The sequence below is a fragment of the Balaenoptera borealis genome (assembly GCF_965194805.1).
Source record: "Balaenoptera borealis genome assembly, chromosome: 11".
Taxonomy (NCBI): Eukaryota; Metazoa; Chordata; class Mammalia; order Artiodactyla; family Balaenopteridae; genus Balaenoptera; species Balaenoptera borealis.
Window position 1 is genome coordinate 35,445,459 of NC_138868.1, and position 21,883 is coordinate 35,467,341.

The 21,883-nt window shown below is 37.2% G+C and overlaps 1 long non-coding RNA gene across 1 annotated transcript in view; it reads left to right on the forward strand.

The window, feature by feature from the left end:
- The window catches only part of LOC309606032, a 1,194,635-nt gene that overhangs the window by 775,838 nt on the left and 396,914 nt on the right, over window positions 1-21,883 (forward strand). The gene's annotated exons all lie outside the window — the stretch shown is intronic.

Consider the following 21,883-nt stretch of genomic DNA (forward strand, 5'->3'; position numbering starts at 1 on the left):
AAAAATTTATACATAGAACAACTTTAAAGCAATTTTGAGGACCAGCAACTACCTTGCAGCTTTCTGGCTACCAATTTGAATTGTATATTACATACCGACCCTTGTTTAAATATTGTTATGCCAATCATCAGTTACATAATTGGAAACATTGAATGCAAAGTCTTTTCTGGAAATTTGGTCAGCACATGAAACGCGGCTTAAATGCTGAAAGTAATTCCCTCATTTGGATTTGTCTGAGTGCTGCCTCAGTTGAGCAAGTGGGTGATGTGTCCTGTCATATTCATATTGACATAAAATGGACTGATATTAACCAATGTTATATTATCATGATCTCGCTATGAGTGGAGCATTGTATTATGCACCATGGTGTTGCAAAATTTTATACTATTGATTCTCTGCCTTCAGAGAATGTTAGGAATGTTTGGCTAATTCTAAAAGCACACACACAGGTGCACACACACACAAAGAGAGAGAAATGGCTAGATTAGTATGGTCTATCCTATGGAGAAGGCTTATATAGGATTGTTGTAAGCAATTACTTAACTTTTATCTTGTAATGGCATATGTAAAAAATAATAATACTTGTGGGTCTGGTTGATAAAACCAGATGATAAACTTAATGGGTCTGGTTGTATAAAAGATGAACAGCTCTGGCTTCCCCAGGCCATACCTGGCCATGAAGAAGGCTGTGGGTATGAGTATCTGGGCAGACCCTCAGTCCACTGGTGGCATGGCAGAGTGCTATGAAATACTGGTTTGGGGTCCTCTGCTATAGGCTGGTAAAGAGAAAGGTGATAAAAATAGAGCCAACTTTGGGGATGGCTTCCCTTTTAATTTTTACTTTTTCCTAATGTTGATTTAGTTATTTCCTGTTAGCATTTATCAAAAAATTAAATCCTTTGTCATTTTTTCTTCACTTAGAAAATACAGGATAAAATTAAAGATTTGGTTTTCCAGAAATGTTTTCCTCTTTTCTAAGTTCTAAGAATGATGCCTCTTATCTTTAGAAAAGATGAAATCCTTTCCCATGTATGCATTCATCCTACTGCAAGAGCTGGTTTGGCTCATTCACTTTTGGTTGTACTATTGGCATAGAGGAAGAGAGAGATCAGCAAGCAGAGAAAAAGAGAATAAGGTCACTGTTGACATTATTATTATTTCTAAATGAAAGCCTAATGAATACCCCTCTGTGCCATCCACCTCCATATTAAGTTTTTTTTTTATTTTTATGGCTGCTACTATTTTGGAATAGAATAATGTTGAGTTAAAATCAAGCATTTTGAAGTCTAATGATAGTTATTAGTGAACTGAGAGGGGAATGAAAATTTTCATCTTTATGCAGAACAGCATTAAATGATCACATTTTTGCACAGTGGCTGTCCTTTGTTTCTCTCCTTCATAGCTAATCAAGTTGGATTACACCTATTAAAAAAATGTGCTTTCACACTTTGTCCCAGCCACAACTTTCTGTAAACAAAATTAGAGGTAGAAAGGTGAAGAACCTCTCTTTCCCTCAATATGGGAAGTAAAAAGGTAGAATTTTGGATTTCCTATGTTTAGCACAAGTTGCCAAGAATTCTGGTTACATATTAGTTTGAATTTAAAAGGGTGAGATAAAGCCTCTTAGGACAAGGGCAACATTACTGTAACTAGTTTTTCTTCATCATCTCCTAGCTCTTTCACTCCTCTCCCAAACTACATCTGTGAATATGCTATGGTATTGAGAAGGGGATTATATTAGCTAGAAGGAACTTAAAAATTGTTTTAATTTTAAAAATGATAAAATCTTTAAGAATACTTTCAGTCTGAGTTAGCCAGGACCTAAGAAGACACTGCTTAACTCATAAGTGTGTGGAATGCTGTAAAACCAATATAATTTTCCAATAGCCTCCCAAGCAAATGGTGGCTGCCGGTCTTTAGAATACCTCCAGGAATCTAGAGCTTATAGGTCCCAGGGTAAGAGGTCCTCATTGTTGTAACAAAGACTCCTGAGCAGTTTTCTGTGCTCTGTTTCAAATTTTATTTGAGCAAAATCTTTCCCAATGGCCCCTAAACCACTCTCTCTATGAGGTCAGGATATTTGCATTCCAGAAGAGAGCTCTACCTCATTTACTCTCCGTTGGACTATTTATGTTAGCTCTCCTCAAACTCCTCACTTGAAGAATTATTGCTCATTTCTCTTGGGTCATCAGTCAGAACAGATTCACAGCAAGATTTTATAACTCCTGAATTAAAGGAGAAAGCAGTCATCATAGGACTGATTGAAAAAACAAGTATAAGTACCGATTGTAGATAAATAAGAAAGCAGTAAATAAAACCTTTCCTGGGTAAGTTGAGGGCCATTTGAGATATTTGAGTCTGTGGGGAGGAAGGGTGGGAGGTAAATGAATCTCAGCTTAGCCTCTCTACCAACCCATGTAATAATTCCCAACCTGTGATCCACAAGGCAGCAATGTAGGTGTTGTCTACTTTCCTCCAAATATTTTTTAAAGCCTAGTAAAAAATTGCACATGTTTTTCTGTAATGATACCCTATAGGTTAAAAACAAAAACTTAAGTTTTGGCCTGGAAGTCTACCTGCTGAGTCATTTAGGATGTCTGTTATCTGTGGCAGATTAAAAGCCCTGACTGGCTATTTTTGGTATTGATTACAATGGCTCATGAAGAAATAAAAAATTCAAGAACTTATCAGTGATAGAAAGGCTGAGGAGTCCTTCACAGTATAATAGTGTTAATAAAACAACAAGAATTTATATAGTGCACTTAAATTTTTGTGAATTATCTCATTTGTGTATTCCAACAGCTCCAATTAAGTAGGTACAGTAGAATGAACACTGAACACCAGAGAACTGAAATCATTTTCCAAAGATGAAACAGATACTGCTTCTCTGACCACTATCACCACAACTTGGTACCATCCCTCTCTGGAAGGTACTATATTATTCCCATAGCAATGTGGTTACAAGTGTAGACTTCGAACAAAGATTGCTGTGTTTCAGGTTCTGACTCTAACCCATATTAGCTGTGATTCTGGGAAAGTTACTTAATCTTATTTTCGACACCTCAGTTTTCTCAGCTTTTTTTCTTTTTTTAATGTCAGATTACGTGGGAATAAGAAAATTATCTAGCTTGGGGGTTGTTGTGATGATTATTGAGTTAATAGATATAAGTAGTTAGAAGAGGGCCTGGAATAGTAAGTATTCAATAATGTTAGCTCTTGTTACTATTTCAGATAAGAAGATTGATTTTCAGAGCCCAAGATCCACAACTCTTACATGGTAGATCCTGTACTTTGGTCCAGGTCTGTGTAACAATAAAACTCCTATTCAAACTCAAGTTTTCCTATTCAGGCTTCTATGTTCTAACATATAATGCAATTAGAGAATAATTGGATATTGTTAAGCTATTTGTTGCTGAAGATATGTGAGATAGAAATTCAGAGAAAGTCCTGTCTGTTTAGTATGTTTAGTATGAGTGAGGGTATCAAGGAAGCCTTCGTGAAAAGAATAGATGTCTGATAGGTATGGAGAGGTCAGAACCTATTCCAGGTTGGGGGACTAGCAGAGCAAAGGCATAGGGAAAACAAACTTGGCGGTTACAAGGACAGAGGGAGACTAGCCTCCTGAAACTCCATTCTTGTCTTTATAGAAAAGCAGAATAAAATTAAATAAATAAAAGATTCCCTCCAACTAGAGGGAATCTTCAACATCAGGCAGAATAATATGGAATTAATGTGATAGATAATAGTGAGTCATTATAGATGATACAATATGGGATTAAATTGATTAAAATAGTGTTTCAGGGGGCTTCCCTGGTGGCACAGTGGTTGAGAATATGCCTGCCAATGCAGGGGACACGGGTTCGAGCCCTGGTCTGGGAAGATCCCACATGCCGCGGAGCAACTAGGCCTGTGAGCCACAATTACTGAGCCTGCGCGTCTGGAGCCTGTGCTCTGCAACGGGAGAGACCGCGACAGTGACAGGCCCGTGCACCATGATGAAGAGTGGCCCCCGCTTGCCACAACTAGAGAAAGCCCTCGCACAGAAACAAAGACCCAACACAGTCAAAACTAAATAAATAAATAAATAAATAAATAAATAAATAAATAAATAATAAAAATAAAAGGAATTCCTTTAAAGAAAAAAAAAAGTAAAATAAAAAAAAATAGTGTTTCAGAAAGATTAATCTGGCAAAGAAGTAATGAAACCAATTAGAAGATCGCTGCAATAATGTAGGCATGGGATGACAAGGGCTTAGACTTCAGTGAAGGTGGGGATATGGAGAGAAAAGGATAAACTTAAAATTATAGGACATGATTACCTACTGAGTGGAGGGGATTAGAAAAAAAAAAGAGTCAAAATGACTTGAGGCCTGATGTCAGAAAATGAATGTCAGGACAGATGTGATTTGCAAATCTTCTAAGTTTAGTTTGCATGGCACTTTTTAAAAAATGGGTAATTTTGAATAAACAATGAATTTCCAGCTACTTTGCAAGATTTGGAAGGTCTGGTAATGCTGGTCCTGAATTTCTACAGGGTCAGCATTAGAGCAGAGTACTGGCAGCCCAATTAAAATGAGTTACGTGCTCTGAACTTTATCATATCCTCCATATGCCACACTTCTCAAACTTGTTTAGACCATGTGAGCATTTGATTTCCTGACCCCTGCTTTAGGACTTTTGGCCTTGATGGTTGGAATAATGATGGAGATAATATTGATGATGATAAGATATGAATGGTTTGTAAGAACTCACCTTTCTCAACATCCATCTTTAGATTCCTCTTTCTCTCCTGCTACCATGTCTGGAATTTATAATACTGATCTACTTTTTCAGATATCTCAAGTATGGGATTAGGCAATAGCTATTTAAACCCATACTAATTTTATATGTATTTATCAGAACAAACTTTGTTTTAATCTCACTTGATCCTAGCAAGCACTTAATGAACTATTTCCCCCCTTTTCTAGATAAGAAAATGAGAATAAAAAGTAGACTGGTTCACGGCAAAAAATTAGCAGATCACAAAGACAACAGGTCATAGACTTGTTGTAGGATGTAATAATTATTGAGAAATTGTTTTAAATTTACTTACGATGAATTTATTTACTTGACACACATTTACTGATCATCTAAAAGGTGCCAAGCACTGTGCTAATGCTTATAAACACTTACAATATTTTCTGGTACATAGTAAGAACTCAACAACTACTTGTTATCATTGTATTATATTAATCTGAGACTACTCAGAAATTAAAACAACACAATGATAATGTGTGGGAAAGAAGAGACAAAGGAATACAAAATGAGTGATTACAAGATTGAATGAGAAAATGTATGTCGAGAATCTAGCATATAGTTTTGTATTTAGAAGACAATTATTTTTAGTTCTGGCTGAGCCACCCTCATCCTTTGGCCTATATATTTAAAAGGCAAATATTATATGGGGGAAATATAGAATTCCTTAGATTTATTGAGTGGGGGGTTGTTGGGGAAGTGTGGGGAAGAGTTATAGACACATTTTTCATATGATTCTCAGACTTCTTAACTATTTCTTTGGTAAAGTCCTTTCAAAATCATAGAATGTGATGTTAGGGGGTACTTGGTTCATATTATCAAGAGTTAGTTGATGGTATCAGACTTGGAGTAATTAAGTGACTTTCTCAAGGTCACATAGCTAATTAGTGGCATAGCTAGGAATAGAATCCAAGACTCCTGAGTCACAAACCATGGTTTCTTCAGTTAATTCACATTTCTTAGCAATGTATATACCAAATCCTAAATTCCCTGTCATGCTTTTTAAAATTTTTACCAAAGGAAAGGAAATGAAGGAAAGTTAAAGTCTCTATTGCACATCATCTAGAAAATTCAACTTTGATAGACTTAGTCCTCTAAGGACTTGGCATTTTTTCCCATCTGAAATGCAAGTGCAGCCTGGAATGCTAATCTGAGCACTGACTTTTGTGTTGATGGTGAAGATGACTTATTAATACCACTGTTCTTAGAACATACTCTGGGAAAATGAAATTGTGAAGGATCACAGTCTTTAGTGCTTTGTTTTCACAGCTGAAATAAAGTTGGAAAATTCCAAACAAACTTTCCTCCTTCTAGTCCCATCATAAGAAAATTTTAAAGAAACATTTAGGGGATAATAATACACTGAGTTTGCTCTTTAGTGCCTGCCAAGGAAAAAAAGAAGAAAGAATATTCTTTGAGAAGACTGTTGAACATGGCAAAAGGATTAGAATTATTCTGCAAGTTTTCAGAGGGCAGTGAATTAAAGTTACTTACCTTACCATAAGTAAGAAGTGTCTTGTGAGCTCCAAAGCTCTAAGCACAGTGCTTAGGAAACAGTAGGTATCCAGTAATTTTGCTGATTTTTGCTTCCAGTATGCCTGAGCTTATCTCTGTCTTAGCACTTTTCATCCTATATTGCCTTTAACGTTACTGTGCCTCAGTATATGCTGTAAGCTACTTGAAGTTAGGGACTTTATCTTGTTCATTATTATATCTATAGACCTAACACAGAACATGTCACATATTTTCATTGAATAAGTATTGTGGAAAGAAAGAAGGAAAGAAAAAGAGAGGAAAGAGAGAGGAAGGAAGTAATTACATCATAGTTATCCAAAATTGAATGAAGTACTTTACAACAGAGTTTTGCAATCCTGGTTCAATGACCATTTACTGGAGTTGTTGTAGAGCTAGACTGAAATGTCTTTGGGTGATAAAATCTGCCAGGTTGTATAATCATACAGTGTTTGAAAAGCTATATATGTCTTTAAAAATTTCAATTATTTAGAAATTCCGTTCAAAATGTGGTATTTACTTGCCTCCTAAATTGTAAAGCTGTTATTTAATTGTCAAAACATAGCTAATGAAAGCCTTGGCCTTGGATTTAGATGCATCTTTGACAAACATGGCACTTTAATTCTGAAACAGAAATGCTCCATTAGGCTTATAGTTTTGTAACTACAGAAAGAAGACATTAAGTTATCCTTGCTACAAAAAAGGAACACTGAATTTGCTAGAACTACTTTTAATTATGTTAAATTGAAGCAAAATTTGATCCTGACAATCTGTAATTATGTCTACATTATATCTGCCATAGAAGACTTCTAGGGAAAGAGAATATTCTCTAATTTGTAACACAGTCATTTAGTACATGTCTTAAACTCACTTCAAGCTCATTTCAAGGTAATGCTAAATTTCATTGTAATTTCTTCCTTATCAGAAACATATAAAAAAGTAGAGGTGATGGTTGTCATTATGAAAAGATTATGACACTGTGTTGTCAGTGGAAGTAGAGAAGAGTAAGGGTCTTTCACAAATGACCCTGAGCAATGTCATTGTGTGTGGTTTCTTCCTCTGATATGCTCAGTCTACTCCAGCTTTGCCTGGAGTGACTCAAGCCAGTTTGTGAGCAAAATATTTTGTTACACCTCACCAGGAAATTCAAAATCAGTGTATATGATTCATGTTTGACATTACCTCTGAGAAAAATGAGCAGACACAGTAATTCATTTGCTACCGTTCTATTCAACGATCAGTTGATAAATGACCTTGTCACTCCAACTTCTTTGATTTAATGTGTGCATCATAATAGTATGGACTTTACCAAAGCTAACTCCTACAGTTGTTTCTTCAGACAACTGTTGTTTCTTCATGATTTTTTCTGATAAGGAAGGAAGGAAGGAGGAAGGAAGGAAGGAAGGGAAAGGAAGAAAGGAAGAAAGGAAGGAAAAGAAAGAAGGAAAGAAAGGGGAGGGAGGAGAGAGAGTGAGAGAGGAGGAAGCAAATGAAGAGACAGATAAGGAGAAGAGAAAAGTAAAAGAAGAAAGGGCAAAGAGAACAGGCTAAAGCAAGAAAAGAAGAAAGCAAGAAAAAAGAAAAGAGGAAAGAAAAGATGATTATTTTAAATTTCTTCTAGAGTTATTAACTTCAGTGGCTGTATGACCTCATCAAAGATCTGATTCCTTTCCATCACTTTGTCTTCTTAGCTTGTCCTCTCAAGTTGACTAACCTCATGGTGTCAAGATAGCCTCCACAGCTCCAAGTGTCACTTCCAGTTGACAGTATCTCAGAGGGATAACTTTCCAAACCTCCCTACTCATATTAAAGTCCATCATTATTTACCCCTTGAACTTGGAACACGTTTAGATTTCTCTAAAACATATGGCTACCTGATAATTGAATAAAATCAGTTTATTTTAACAAGGAAAAAAGGGAGCAATGGTTGTTGGATAGGAGAACAGGGTTGTTTTCCCTGAGTTCTGACACACGGATGCTTTAATATGCACCCCAGGAATAGATAAGCCTTGAAGGTGAGAGGATACTTCAATCATCTTGACAGGGCACTCTTTCTCCTGGCTAGTGCTGGAAGGACATGGGCAAATATCAGTCATATCTTCCTGACTTTTATTTTTCTATGTTTTCATCACTGCTTAATGTTATTATACCTGACATTATTTCTTTAGTTATGTTAATAACCGAAATTAAGTTACACTCTCATCTTGCTGCCATGGAATCTATATTTTTCTCTGTATATTGACATTCTTTACTGCTCTTAACCGTGTAGTTATTTTATAGTTTTAACTCTCAGAAAGTAATACCATATTTCACTTACTTTAAGACCCTTCACTATTGCCTTTCCTTCCCCATGTATTACCTATAGCATGAACACTTCAGTTCTTATGAATCCTGAAAAGCAAGATAGAGCTTTTGCTAGGTAAACTTATATCAGTGTTTCTCAGTCATATAGCCGTGACACTCTCATTTTGTTTGTTTGTTTGTTTGTTTTTTGAGTGGACTGTTATATGTTTTAGAGGATAAGAATGAAATCTTAAAACAAACAAAAACTTTGTGATCCATTAGCCTATTTCTAGGTAGGTAGGATTATTTCTTTAAAACTTGTAGCATATTTAAATTAATTGAGCGCTAATTATGTTTCCATAAAGTTATGACAATTATAAGTTAAGATGGATTTATTGCAAAATGATGACATGCAAAATGCCAAGAAAGGTGTCAAAGTTGAATAGCAATATTATTGTTTCATTAGCAACCTCTCCTGACTTCCTTTTTCACCCTGGCAAGGAACCTTAACCTATCCTTTTTTTTTTTTTTTTAATTGAAGACACTCTTCTATTCGCTTTTTATTTATTTATTTATTTATTTATTTATTTATTTATGGCTGTGTTGGGTCTTCGTTTCTGTGCGAGGGCTTTCTCTAGTTGCGGCAAGTGGGGGCCACTCTTCATCGCGGTGCGTGGGCCTCTCACTATTGCGGCCTCTCTTGTTGCGGAGCACAGGCTCCAGACGTGCAGGCTCAGCAATTGTGGCTCACGGGCCTAGTCACTCCGCGTCATGTGGGATCTTCCCAGACTAGAGCTCGAACCTGTGTCCCCTGCATTGGCAGGCAGATTCTCAACCACTGTGCTACCAGGGAAGCCCCTAACCTATCGTTTTGAATGGCCTGGAAATTCTATTACATTTTGCCATGACTGGATCAGAGTACACCAGGTAATTGGAATTCTGAGAAAAGTCACATAACAGTAAGTACTGACAAGCTTAAAACACAAGTGCTTCCTTTTCCTCTCTCATATCCAAAGCAGATATCATATTTGACTGTAACACTTGATTCATTAACTTTGTAAATACCTCTGAATGCTTTGATAGTCTAGATATGCACTATCCAGTGCTGTACCCATTTGACACATCTGATTATTTAAATTTAAAATATTAACAACTTTTTGAGGTTTTTGACATACAATAAACTGCATATATTTAAAGTTTACAATTTGATAAATTTTGAGATGTGTATACACCTATAAAAGCAGCACAATCAAGAACATACCTATCATTCACCAAAGTTTCTTTGTGCCTATCATACTCCTGAATTCAGACTAAGTTACAAAGCTATAATAATCAAAACGGTATGGCATTGGCATAAAAACAAATATATAGATCAACAAAACAATAGAGAGCCCAGAAATAAACCCACCCATATATGGTCAATTAATTTTCAATAAAGGTGCCAAGAATATACATTAGGTAAAGAATAGTTTCTTCAATGAATTGTGCTGGGAAAACTGGAAAGCACATATGAAAGAATGAAACTGAACCTTTATCTTACACCATAAACAAAAACTAAATCAAAGTGGATTAAAGACTTGAACCTAAGATTTGAAACCATAAAACTCCTAGAAGAAAATGTAGGAAAGAAGTCCCTTGACATGTCTTGGCAATGATTGTTTTGGATTTGACACCAAAAATAAAGGCAACAAAAATAAACAAGTGGGACTACGTCAAACTAAAAAGCTTCTGCACAGCAAAGGAAACTATCAACAAAATGAATAGGCAACCTACAGAATGGGAGAAAATATTTGTAAGTTATTTATCTGATAAGGGGTTAGTATCCAAAATGACAAAGTATTCATACAACTCAATAACAAAAAACCCAAAAAACAAACTGAGAAAATCCTTCAAACCCACCCCCCAATTATCCAATTAAAAATTGAGCAGAAGAACTGAATAAACCTTTTCCCAAAGAAGACCTACAAATGGCCAACAGATATATGAAAAGGTGTTCAACATCACTAATCATCAGGAAAATGAAAATCAAAACCACAATGAGATACATCTCACACCTGTGAGAACAGCTGCTATCTAAAAGACAAGAGATTACAAGTATTGACAAGAATGTGGAGAAAAGGGAACCCTTGTGCACTGTTGGTGAAAATGTAAATTGGTGCAGCTACTACAAAAAACAGTGAAGGTTCCTCAAAAAATTAAAAATAGAACTACCATATGATTCAGAAATTCCACTTCTGGATGTATATCTGAAGGAAGCCAAATCACTATCCTGAAGTGATATCTGCACCCCCATGTTTATTGCAGTGTTATTTGCAATAGCCCAATAGCCAAGATATGGAAATAATTTAAGTGTCTATCAGTGGATGAGTGGATAAAGAAAATGTGATATGTATACTTTTTATATAATAAAATATTCATGTATAAAAAAGGAGGAAATCCTGCCATCTGACACAACATGGATGGACCTTGTGGGCACTATGCAAAATGAAATAAGTCATACGGGGAAAGAGAAATACAGTAGAATCTAAAAGAACAGAACTCGGAGAACAGAGTAGGTTGGGGGTGTGGAGGATAGGGAAAATGGGTGAAGGTGGTCAAAAGTATAAAGTTGCAGGGGAAAAAATAAAGATCAGATATGCTTCCCTTATTCCTGATCTTAGTGGCAAAGCCACTGTGTTTCACTCTAAGAATGAAGTTATCCATAGATATTTCATTGATGTGCTTTGTCACATTGAGAAAGATCCTTTCTATTCTTATTTTGCTGAGAATTTATCAGGAGTGAATTTTGAATTTTGACAAATTCTTTTCTGCATATATTGATATAATTGTGCCCTTTTGGGGGGACTTGGTATAAATCCTACTTGATCATAATGTGTTGTCCATTCTATACGTTGTTGGATTAAACTTACTGAAAATGTGTTCTGAATTTTTACATCTATGTTCATGAGGGATATCGGTCTATGATTTTGTTTTCTAATATTTTTGTCTGGTTTTGGTACCAGGGTAATTCTAGTCTCATAAAGTTAATTATAAGTATTCCCTCCTTTTTAATTTTCTGGAAAAATTTGTGTGCAACTAATATTATTTCATTTTTAAAAGTTTAATATACCAGTGAAGCAACTAGAGTTTGGAGTTTCCTGTGAGGGAAGGATTTTAACTATGAATTAAATTTATTTAGTAGATATAGGAATATTCTGGTTTTCTATTTCTTCTTAAGTGAGCTTTGATAGTTTGGGTCTTTCAAGGAATTTGTCCACTTTATTCAAGTTGTCAGATTTAGTGGTGTAAAGTTGTTCATTAAGTTTAGTGTAAAGAAAGTAAAGAACCATACAATTTAAAATTTAGTCTCTCAATCACACTAATGAACATTGAGGACGAATCGTCAATAAGTATATATAGCTAGTTGCTACTGTGTTGGTCAGCACAGGTATAGGACATATCTATTACTTCAGAAGGTTATATTGGAAACCCTGAAGGTAGCTATTACCAATTAGTATAAATTGCACTTACGATGAAACTCTTTCCTGTATGTTATTTATTAATTATGGCTCAAGACTGGGAATAGATCAGCTCTAGATAGGAAGTGAGATGTGTCCCCCAAACCAATTCAGTTCTCAGAATGTTTTTACTTTTAATTATATTTTAAATCTGGAGGATAGATATTAAATCCACATATTCCTTGGCTTAGATTTTATTCACTTTTTGGGTAAAGTTTATCAAAGAATACAGTCTTTTCAGCATTCAGAATAGCAGTTCTAGAGTAAAACTGGCCTTGCCTAATTGACTTGATAAAGCCTAGGAGAGAGAGGAAAGTAAATTAAAAATAAATAAATGAAGAAAAAAGAAAAAAAAGAAACCATCAAACTTCTAACCTGTAAATTCTATACTTTGACAAAACCTCTGACTCTGTGTTAGATCTCTGTAAAGTTCTTTTCACAGAGAATTTTTCTGACTCATTATTTAAAGAAATAATTTGGCATGTATTTATACTGAGATATGTTCTAGCTATCCTAAAATCTGCAAATCAGAATTTCCATAGTGGAACCATCACTTGTTATAGGGATTGCTATTTCAGGTGACTCTGCTCAGAGCAGAATTTCCTCATTATTTCATTGGCATTTCCAAATGATTTGTTTCAAGTGGCTTGCCCTGTTGATGACTGCGTGTTCTAATTACTCACAGTGAAGCAGAGATAATCAATTATATTTAACATCCTGACCTAAAGAGTAGGTGTTTTTTCAGGACTGGTCATTTTGGAATGGAAAAAAAAAAATCTTTATAATTTAGAATTGGTGAGAAACTTTGCTTTTCTTACCTAGAAGAATATCAGAGGCTTCTTTTCTATTCATTTAATTAGCATTGCTTGATAGTTTTCCTTAAAAACCATCCATATTTTCAGACCCAAGAAATTTGTTTTTAACAAGGAAGTATTTATTTATTTATTTCCCTTGAGGTTGGTTAATTTAGAGCTTTGATGCAAAATGATCTGGAATTGAAGGTCCTTGGCTATGTTTCTTAATGGATTTGACGCTAAATTTTTGAGCTCTAAAATTAGTGATTAAACATAGCTCACAAGGACATAGTAAGGAATAGTAACTAAGTGCATGTATCTTAGACAGATTTGTGTATATTAGGTTTACTTAGCAATCTGATCTTGAAAACTTTTATTTATTTATTATTTTTAAACATCTTTATTGGAGTATAATTGCTTTACAATGGTGTGTTAGTTTCTGCTTTATAACAAAGTGAATCAGTTATACATATACATATGTTCCCATATCTCTTCCCTCTTGCATCTCCCTCCCTCCCACCCACCCCATCCCACCCCTCTAGGTGGTCACAAAGCACCGAGCTGATCTCCCTGTGCTATGCGGTTGCTTCCCGCTAGCTATCTATTTTACATTTGGTAGTGTATATATGTCTATGCCACTTTCTCACCCTGTCACATCTCACCCCTCCCCCTCCCCATATCCTCAAGTCCATTCTCTAGTAGGTCTGTGTCTTTATTCCCGTCTTGCCACTAGGTTCTTCATGACTTTTATTTTCCCTTAGATTCCATATATATGTGTTAGAATACTGTATTTGTTTTTCTCTTTCTGACTTAATTCACTCTGTATGACAGACTCTAACTCCATCCACCTCATTACAAATACCTCCATTTCATTTCTTTTTATGGCTGAGTAATATTCCATTGTATATATGTGCCACATCTTCTTTATCCATTCATCCGATGATGGACACTTAGGTTGCTTCCATGTCCTGGCTATTGTAAATAGAGCTGCAATGAACATTTTGGTACATGACTCTTTTTGAACTATGGTTTTCTCAGGGTATATGCCCAGTAGTGGATTGCTGGATCATATGGTAGTTCTATTTTTAGTTTTTTAAGGAACCTCCATACTGTTCTCCGTAGTGGCTGTATCAATTTACATTCCCACCAACAGTGCAAGAGGGTTCCCTTTTCTCCACACCCTCTCCAGCATTTATTGTTTGTAGATTTTTTGATGATGGCCATTCTGACTGGTGTGAGATGATATCGCATTGTAGTTTTGATTTGCATTTCTCTAATGATTAATGATGTTGAGCATTCTTTCATGTGTCTGTTGGCAATCTGTATATCTTCTTTGGAGAAATATCTATTTAGGTCTTCTGCCCATTTTTGGATTGGGTAGTTTGTTTTTTTGTTATTGAGCTGCATGAGCTGCTTGTAAGTCTTGGAGATTAATCCTTTGTCAGTTGCATCATTTGCAAACATTTTCTCCCATTCTGAGGGTTGTCTTTTGGTCTTGTTTATGGTTTCCTTTGCTGTGCAAAAGGTTTTAAGTTTCATTAGGTCCCATTTGTTTATTTGTGTTTTTACTTCCATTTCTCTAGGAGCTGGGTCAAAAAGGATCTTGCTGTGATTTATGTCATAGAGTATTCTGCCTATGTTTTCCTCTAAGAGTTTGATAGTGTCTGGCCTTACACTTAGGTCTTTAATCCATTTTGAGTTTATTTTTGTGTATGGTGTCAGGGACTGTTCTAATTTCATACTTTTACATGTACCTGTCCAATTTTCCCAGCACCACTTATTGAAGAGGCTGTCTTTTCTCCACTGTATATGCTTGCCTCCTTTCTCAAAGATAAGGTGACCATATGTGCATGGGTTTATCTCTGGGCTTTCTATCCTGTTCCATTGATCTATATTTCTGTTTTTGTGCCAGTACCAAACTGTCTTGATTACTGTAGCTTTGTAATATAGTCTGAAGTCAGGGAGCCTGATTCCTCCAGCTCCATTTTTCGTTCTCAAGATTGCTTTGGCTATTCGGGGTCTTTTGTGTCTCCACACAAATTGTGAAATGTTTTGTTCTAGTTCTGTGAAAAATGCCAGTGGTAGTTTGATAGGGATTGCATTGAATCTGTAGATTGCTTTGGGTAGTAGAGACATTTTCACAGTGTTGATACTTCCAATCCAAGAACATGGTATATCTCTCCATCTATTTGTATCATCTTTAATTTCTTTCATCAGTGTCTTATAGTTTTCTGCATACAGATCTTTTGTCTCCTTAGGTAGGTTTATTCCTAGATATTTTATCCTTTTTGTTGCAGTGGTAAACGGGAGTGTTTTCTTAATTTCACTTTCAGATTTTTCGTCATTAGTGTATAGAAATGCAAGAGATTTCTGTGCATTAATTTTGTATCCTGTTACTTTACCTAATTCATTGATTAGCTCTAGTAGTTTTCTGGTAGCATCTTTGGGATTCTCTACGTATAGTATCATGTCATCTGCAAACGGTGACAGCTTTACTTCTTCTTTTCCGATTTGGATTCCTTTTATTTCTTTGTCTTCTCTGATTGCTGTGGCTAACACTTCCAAAACTATGTTGAATAATAGTGGTGAGAGTGGGCAACCTTGTCTTGTTCCTGATCTTAGTGGAAATGGTTTCAGCTTTCCACCATTGAGGACAATGTTGGCTGTGGGTTTGTCATATATGGCCTTTATTATGTTGAGGAAAGTTCCCTCTATGTCTACTTTCTGCAGGGCTTTTATCATAAATGGGTGTTGAATTTTGTTGAAAGCTTTTTCTGCATCTATTGAGATGATCATATGGTTTTTCTCCTTCAATTTGTTAATATGAGGTATCACGTTGATTGATTTGCGTATATTGAAGAATCCTTGCATTCCTGGAATAAACCCCACTTGATCATGGTGTATGATCCTTTTAATGTGCTGTTGGATTCTGTTTGCTAGTATTTTGTTGAGGATTTTTGCATCTTTGTTCATCAGTGATATTGGCCTGCAGTTTTCTTTCTTTGTGACGTCTTTGTCTGGTTTTGGTCTCAGGGTGATGGTGGCCTCATAGAATGAGTTTGGGAGTGTTCCTTCCTCTGCAATATTTTGGAAGAGTTTGAGAAGGATAGGTGTTAGCTCTTCTCTAAATGTTTGATAGAATTCGCCTGTGAAGCCATCTGGTCCTGGGCTTTTGTTTGTTGGAAGATTTTTAATCACAGTTTCAATTTCAGTGCTTGTGATTGGTCTGTTCATATTTTCTATTTCTTCCTGGTTCAGTCTCGGCAGCTTGTGCATTTCTAAGAATCTGTCCATTTCTTCTAGGTTGTCCATTTTATTGGCATAGAGTTGCTTGTAGTAATCTCTCATGATCGTTTGTATTTCTGCAGTGTCAGTGGTTACTTCTCCTTTTTCATTTCTAATTCTATTGATTTGAGTCTTCTCCCTTTTTCTCTTGATGAGTCTGGCTAATGGTTTATCAATTTTGTTTATCTTCTCAAAGAACCAGCTTTTAGTTTTATTGATCTTCGTTATTGTCTCCTTCATTTTTTTTCATTTATTTCTGATCTGATCTTTATGATTTCTTCCCTTCTGCTAGCTTTGGGGTTTTTTTGTTCTTCTTTCTCTAATTGCTTCAGGTGCAATTTTAGGTTGTTTATTCGAGATGTTTCCTGTTTCTTGATGTAGGCTTGTATTGCTATAAACTTCCCTCTTAGCACTGCTTTTGCTGCGTCCCATAGGTTTTGGGTCGTCGTATCTCCATTGTCATTTGTTTCTAGGTATTTTTTGATTTCCCCTTTGATTTCTTCAGTGATCACTTCATTATTAAGTAGTGTATTGTGTAGCCTCCATGTGTTTGTATTTTTTACAGATCTTTTCCTGTAATTGATATCTAGTCTCATAGCGTTGTGGTCGGAAAAGATACTTGATACGATTTCAATTTTCTTAAATTTACCAAGGCTTGATTTGTGACGCAAGATATGATCTATCCTGGAGAATGTTCCATGAGCACTTGAGAAAAATGTGTATTCTGTTGTTTTTGGGTGGAATGTCCTATAAATATCAATTAAGTCCATCTTGTTTAATGTATCATTTAAAGCTTGTGTTTCCTTATTTATTTTCATTTTGGATGATCTGTCCATTGGTGAAAGTGGGGTGTTAAAGTCCCCTACTATGATTGTGTTGCTGTCGATTTCCCCTTTTATGGCTGTTAGTATTTGCCTTATGTATTGAGGTGCTCCTATGTTGGGTGCATAAATATTTACAATTGTTATACCTTCCTCTTGGATCGATCCCTTGATCATTATATAGTGCCCTTCTTTGTTTCTTGTAATAGTCTTTATTTTAAAGTCTATTTTGTCTGATATGAGAATTGCTACTCCAGCTTTCTTTTGATTTCCATTTGCATGGAATATCTTTTTCCATCCCCTCACCTTCAGTCTGTATGTGTCTCTAGGTCTGAAGTGGGTGTCTTGTAGACAGCATATATATGGGTCTTGTGTTTGTATCCATTCAGCTAGTCTGTGTCTTTTGGTGGAGCATTTAATCCATTTACATTTAAGGTAATTATCGATATGTATGTTCCTATTCCCATTTTTTAAAAATGTTTTGGGTTTGTTATTGTAGGTGTTTTCCTTCTCTTATGTTTCTTGCCTAGAGTAGTTCCTTTAGCATTTGTTGTAAAGCTGGTTTGGTTGTGCTGAACTCTCTCAGCTTTTGCTTTTCTGTAAAGATTTTAATTTCTCCATCAAATCTGAATGAGATCCTTGCTGGGTAGAGTAATCTTGGTTGTAGGTTTTTCTCCTTCATCACTTTAAGTTTATCCTGCTACTCCCTTCTGGCTTGCAGAGTTTCTGCTGAAAGATCAGATGTTAACCTTATGGGGATTCCCTTGTGTGTTATTTGTTGTTTTTCCCTTGCTGCTTTTAATATGTTTTCTTTATATTTAATTTTTGACAGTTTGATTAATATGTGTCTTGACGTGTTTCTCCTTGGATTTATCCTGTATGGGACTCTCTGTGCTTCCAGGACTTGATTAACTATTTCCTTTCCCATATTAGGGAAGTTTTCAACTATAATCTCTTCAAATATTTTCTCAGTCCCTTTCTTTTTCTCTTCTTCTTCTGGGACCCCTATAATTCGAATGTTGGTGCATTTAATGTTGTCCCAGAGGTCTCTGAGACTGTCCTCAGTTCTTTTCATTCTTTTTTCTTTATTCTGCTCTGCAGTAGTTATTTCCACTATTTTATCTTCCAGGTCACTTATCCATTCTGCTGCCTCAGTTATTCTGCTATTGATCCCATCTAGAGTATTTTTAATTTCATTTATTGCGTTTTTCATCATTGCTTGGTTCTTCTTTAGTTCTTCTACCCTTGTTAAATGTTTCTTGCATTTTGTCTATTCTATTTCCAAGATATTGGATCATCCTTACTATCATCATTCTGAATTCTTTTTCAGGTAGACTACCTATTTCCTCTTCATTTGTTAGGTCTGGTGTGTTTTGACCCTGCTCCTTCATCTGCTGTGTGTTTTTCTGTCGTCTCATTTTGCTTATCTTACTGTGTTAGGGGTCTCCTTTTCACAGGCTGCAGGTTCGTAGTTCCCGTTGTTTTTGGTATCTGTCCCCAGTGGCTAAGGTTGGTTCAGTGGGTTGTGTAGGCTTCCTGGTGGACGGAACTAGTGCCTGTGTTCTGGTGGATGAGGCTGGATCTTGTCTTTCTGGTGGGCACGTCCATGTCTGGTGGTGTGTTTTGGGGTGTCTGTGGCCTTATTATGATTTTAGGCAGCCTCTCTGCTAATGGATGGGGCTGTGTTCCTGTCTTGCTAGTTGTTTGGCATAGGGTGTCCAGCACTGTAGCTTGCTGGTCGTTGAGTGAAGCTGGGTCTTGATGTTGAGATGGAGATCTCTGAGAGATTTTCGCCGTTTGGTATTACATGGAGCTGGGAGGTCTCTTGTGGACCAGTGTCCTGAAGTTGGCTCTCCCACCTCAGAGGCACAGCCCTGATGCCTGGCTGGAGCACCAAAAGCCTTTCATCCACACGGCTCAGAGTAAAAGGGAGAAAAAAATAGAAAGAAAGAAGGAAAGAGGATATAATATAGTGAAGTAAAATAAAGCTATTATAAAGCAAAGCTATACAGACAAAATCTCACCCAGAAGCATATACACGTACACTCACAAAAAAAGGAAAAGGGGAAAAATTAATATATCCTGCTCCCAAAGTCCACCTCCTGAATTTGGGATGATTCGTTGTCTATTCAGGTATTCAACAGATGCAGGCACATCAAGTTGTTTGTGGAGTTTTAATCCGCTGCTTCTGAGGCTGCTGGGAGAGATTTCACTTTCTCTTCTTTGTTCGCACAGCTCCCGGGGTTCAACTTTGGATTTGGACCCACCTCTGTGTGTAGGTCACCTGAGGGCATCTGTTCTTCGCTCACACAGGACGGGGTTAAAGGAGCAGCTGTTTCGGGGGCTCTGGCTCACTCAGGCCGGGGGAAGGGAGGGGTACGGATGCGGGGCGAGCCTGCAGCGGCAGAGGCCGGCGTGACGTTGCAGCAGCCTGAGGCGCGCCGTGCGTTCTCCCGGGGAAGTTGTCCCTGGATCACGGGAGCCTGGCCGTGGCGGGCTGCACAGGCTCCCGGGAGGGGAGGTGTGGATAGTGACCTGTGCTCGCACACAGGCTTTTTGGTGGCGGCAGCAGCAGCCTTAGCGTCTCATGCCTGTCTCTGGGGTCCGTGCTGATAGCCGCGGCTTGCGCCCGTCTCTGGAGTTCATTTAGGCCGTGCTCTGAATCCCCTCTCCTCGTGCACCAGGAAACAAAGAGGGAAGAAAAAATCTCTTGCCTCTTCGGCAGCTGCAGACTTTTTCCTGGACTCCCTTCTGGCTAGCTGTGGTGCGCTAACCCCTTCAGGCTGTGTTCACGCCGCCAACCCCAGTCCTCTCCCTGCGATGCGACCGAAGCCCGAGCTTCAGCTCCCAGCCCCCGCCCGCCCCGGCGGGTGAGCTGACAAGCCTCTCGGGCTGGTGAGTGCAGCTCGGCGCCGATCCTCTGTGCGGGAATCTCTCCGCTTTGCCCTCCACACCCCTGTGTCTGTGCTCTCCTCCGTGGCTCCGAAGCTTCCCCCCTCTGCCACCCGCAGTCTCTGCCCGCGAAGGGGCTTCCTAGTGCGTGGAAACCTTTCCTCCTTCACGGCTCCCTCCCACTGGTGCAGGTCCCGTCCCTATTCTTTTGTCTCTGTTATTTCTTTTTTCTTTTGCCCTACCCAAGTACGTGGGGAGTTTCTTGCCTTTTGGGAGGTCTGACATCTTCTGCCAGCGTTCAGTGGGTGTTCTGTAGGAGCAGTTCCACTTGTAGATGTATTTCTAATGTATCTGTGGGAAGGAAGGTGATCTCCGTGTCTTACTCTTCCACCATCTTGCCCTCATTGAAAACTTTTAAATTTAAGTTTACTCATATGTAAATGGACAACCTAACATATAATAGGATTATAATCAGGATTGCTATATGGATTAAATGTAATAGTATTTGTAAAGTACTTAGCACAATGCCCAGCTTAAAATATTGAAGCTATCCTTATTTTCCTCACTAGCTTATAGTAGTAAGATAGATAATATACAGTGCCTAGCACTTACTAGGTGTTTGACAAATTCTACTTTTCTTCCATTCTACCTTTAATTCAGGTTTTACTTTGTGAAAGATTAAATAGATTCAGCTCTTCATATAGTTTTCTTAATTTTAAAAATCTTTTGCTTCCTACCTTTTCTCTTTCCTAGTCATATTTGAGTAATCAGTTCTGGAAATATCTACAAATACTATCTTAGGGGTATCCAAATTTTCAACTTTTGGCTTTGTCTATTTAAAATATTAAATACTGGAAATATATACCAAAATAATAATAGCAGTTTTCATGGGTTGGAGGCATTATGGGAAACTTCTATTTTTCCTTTATAAATGCTTATATTTTCTACAAGAGAAATATGCTAACTTAAAATATAAAGAAGCAAATATTCTTTGAAAAAGGGAGGGAGGGAAAGCAAGAGCAAGTCTAGTGGTCCAAATGGGCATAAAAGGTATGCAGTGTACCTTTTGCAATATAGTTTTATCTAGGTTGATTTCTTGTCTGAGTCTTCTACACCTTGCACATGTTTACCTTTGATTAAGGATAAGCAGAAATTTAGACTCTCCTTCATGCAGTGGCTTTGTCTCTTCTTCTATAATCAGAGAGCAAGGAGAGATGGAACTAAACATCTAGTCCTGGCCAGGTCCCAGGAACTTTGGCTAGTTTAGCAGCCTGACAATATCCTGGGTAAATGCATCACTTCTGCTGCTCTCAATCTGTTTTGGAAAAGTGCTATGGTAGAGTGCCTGATATTTGAGGCTTTTACTATTCCAGGTCACCTTTACAAACTTCCTGATGTGGAGTGGGAAATTCTAGCTTGAACTGCCATCCATTACTGTACTAGACATATTGTGGCTGCTGCCTGTAATGATTCCTGAGCTGTGCTATTAAAGGCAAGGTATTACTCTGCAAGGTTTATAATAGCAGTCTTGCTGAAACAAGCAAATGCCTTCTATTACATTAATGTTCATAACAAATAGCTGGCCTCTGGCTCTGCTTCATCCTCTTATGTGTGTCTGGGCAGTAGGGCTTGCATGGTGGTGAATATTTTTAGGCTCCTTCAAGCAGCCAGAACACCAGTTAATGCAAGATCATCTTGACAGCCCTTTTTAGATCTTGACACCTGATGCTTTTTCTGAGGGCTTTGTAAAAGCAACATTTATAATTTTCACCTTTAATACAGTTATAAAAGTCTGATGCATCTTTTCAGAAGAAAACTCTACAATAAAAAAGGAAAATTGAAGTAAATTAAGTCAGGGAGCTTTTCGAGCCATTAAGGAAAATATTGTATACCATCATGACATTTCAACCCTTAACTTGGTGCTGAAGCATATCAGTTGAGCTGATGAGCTATGGCTGAATAAAAGTAAGGGTTTGAGCTAGTCAAATACCTTTCTAAGCAGCTT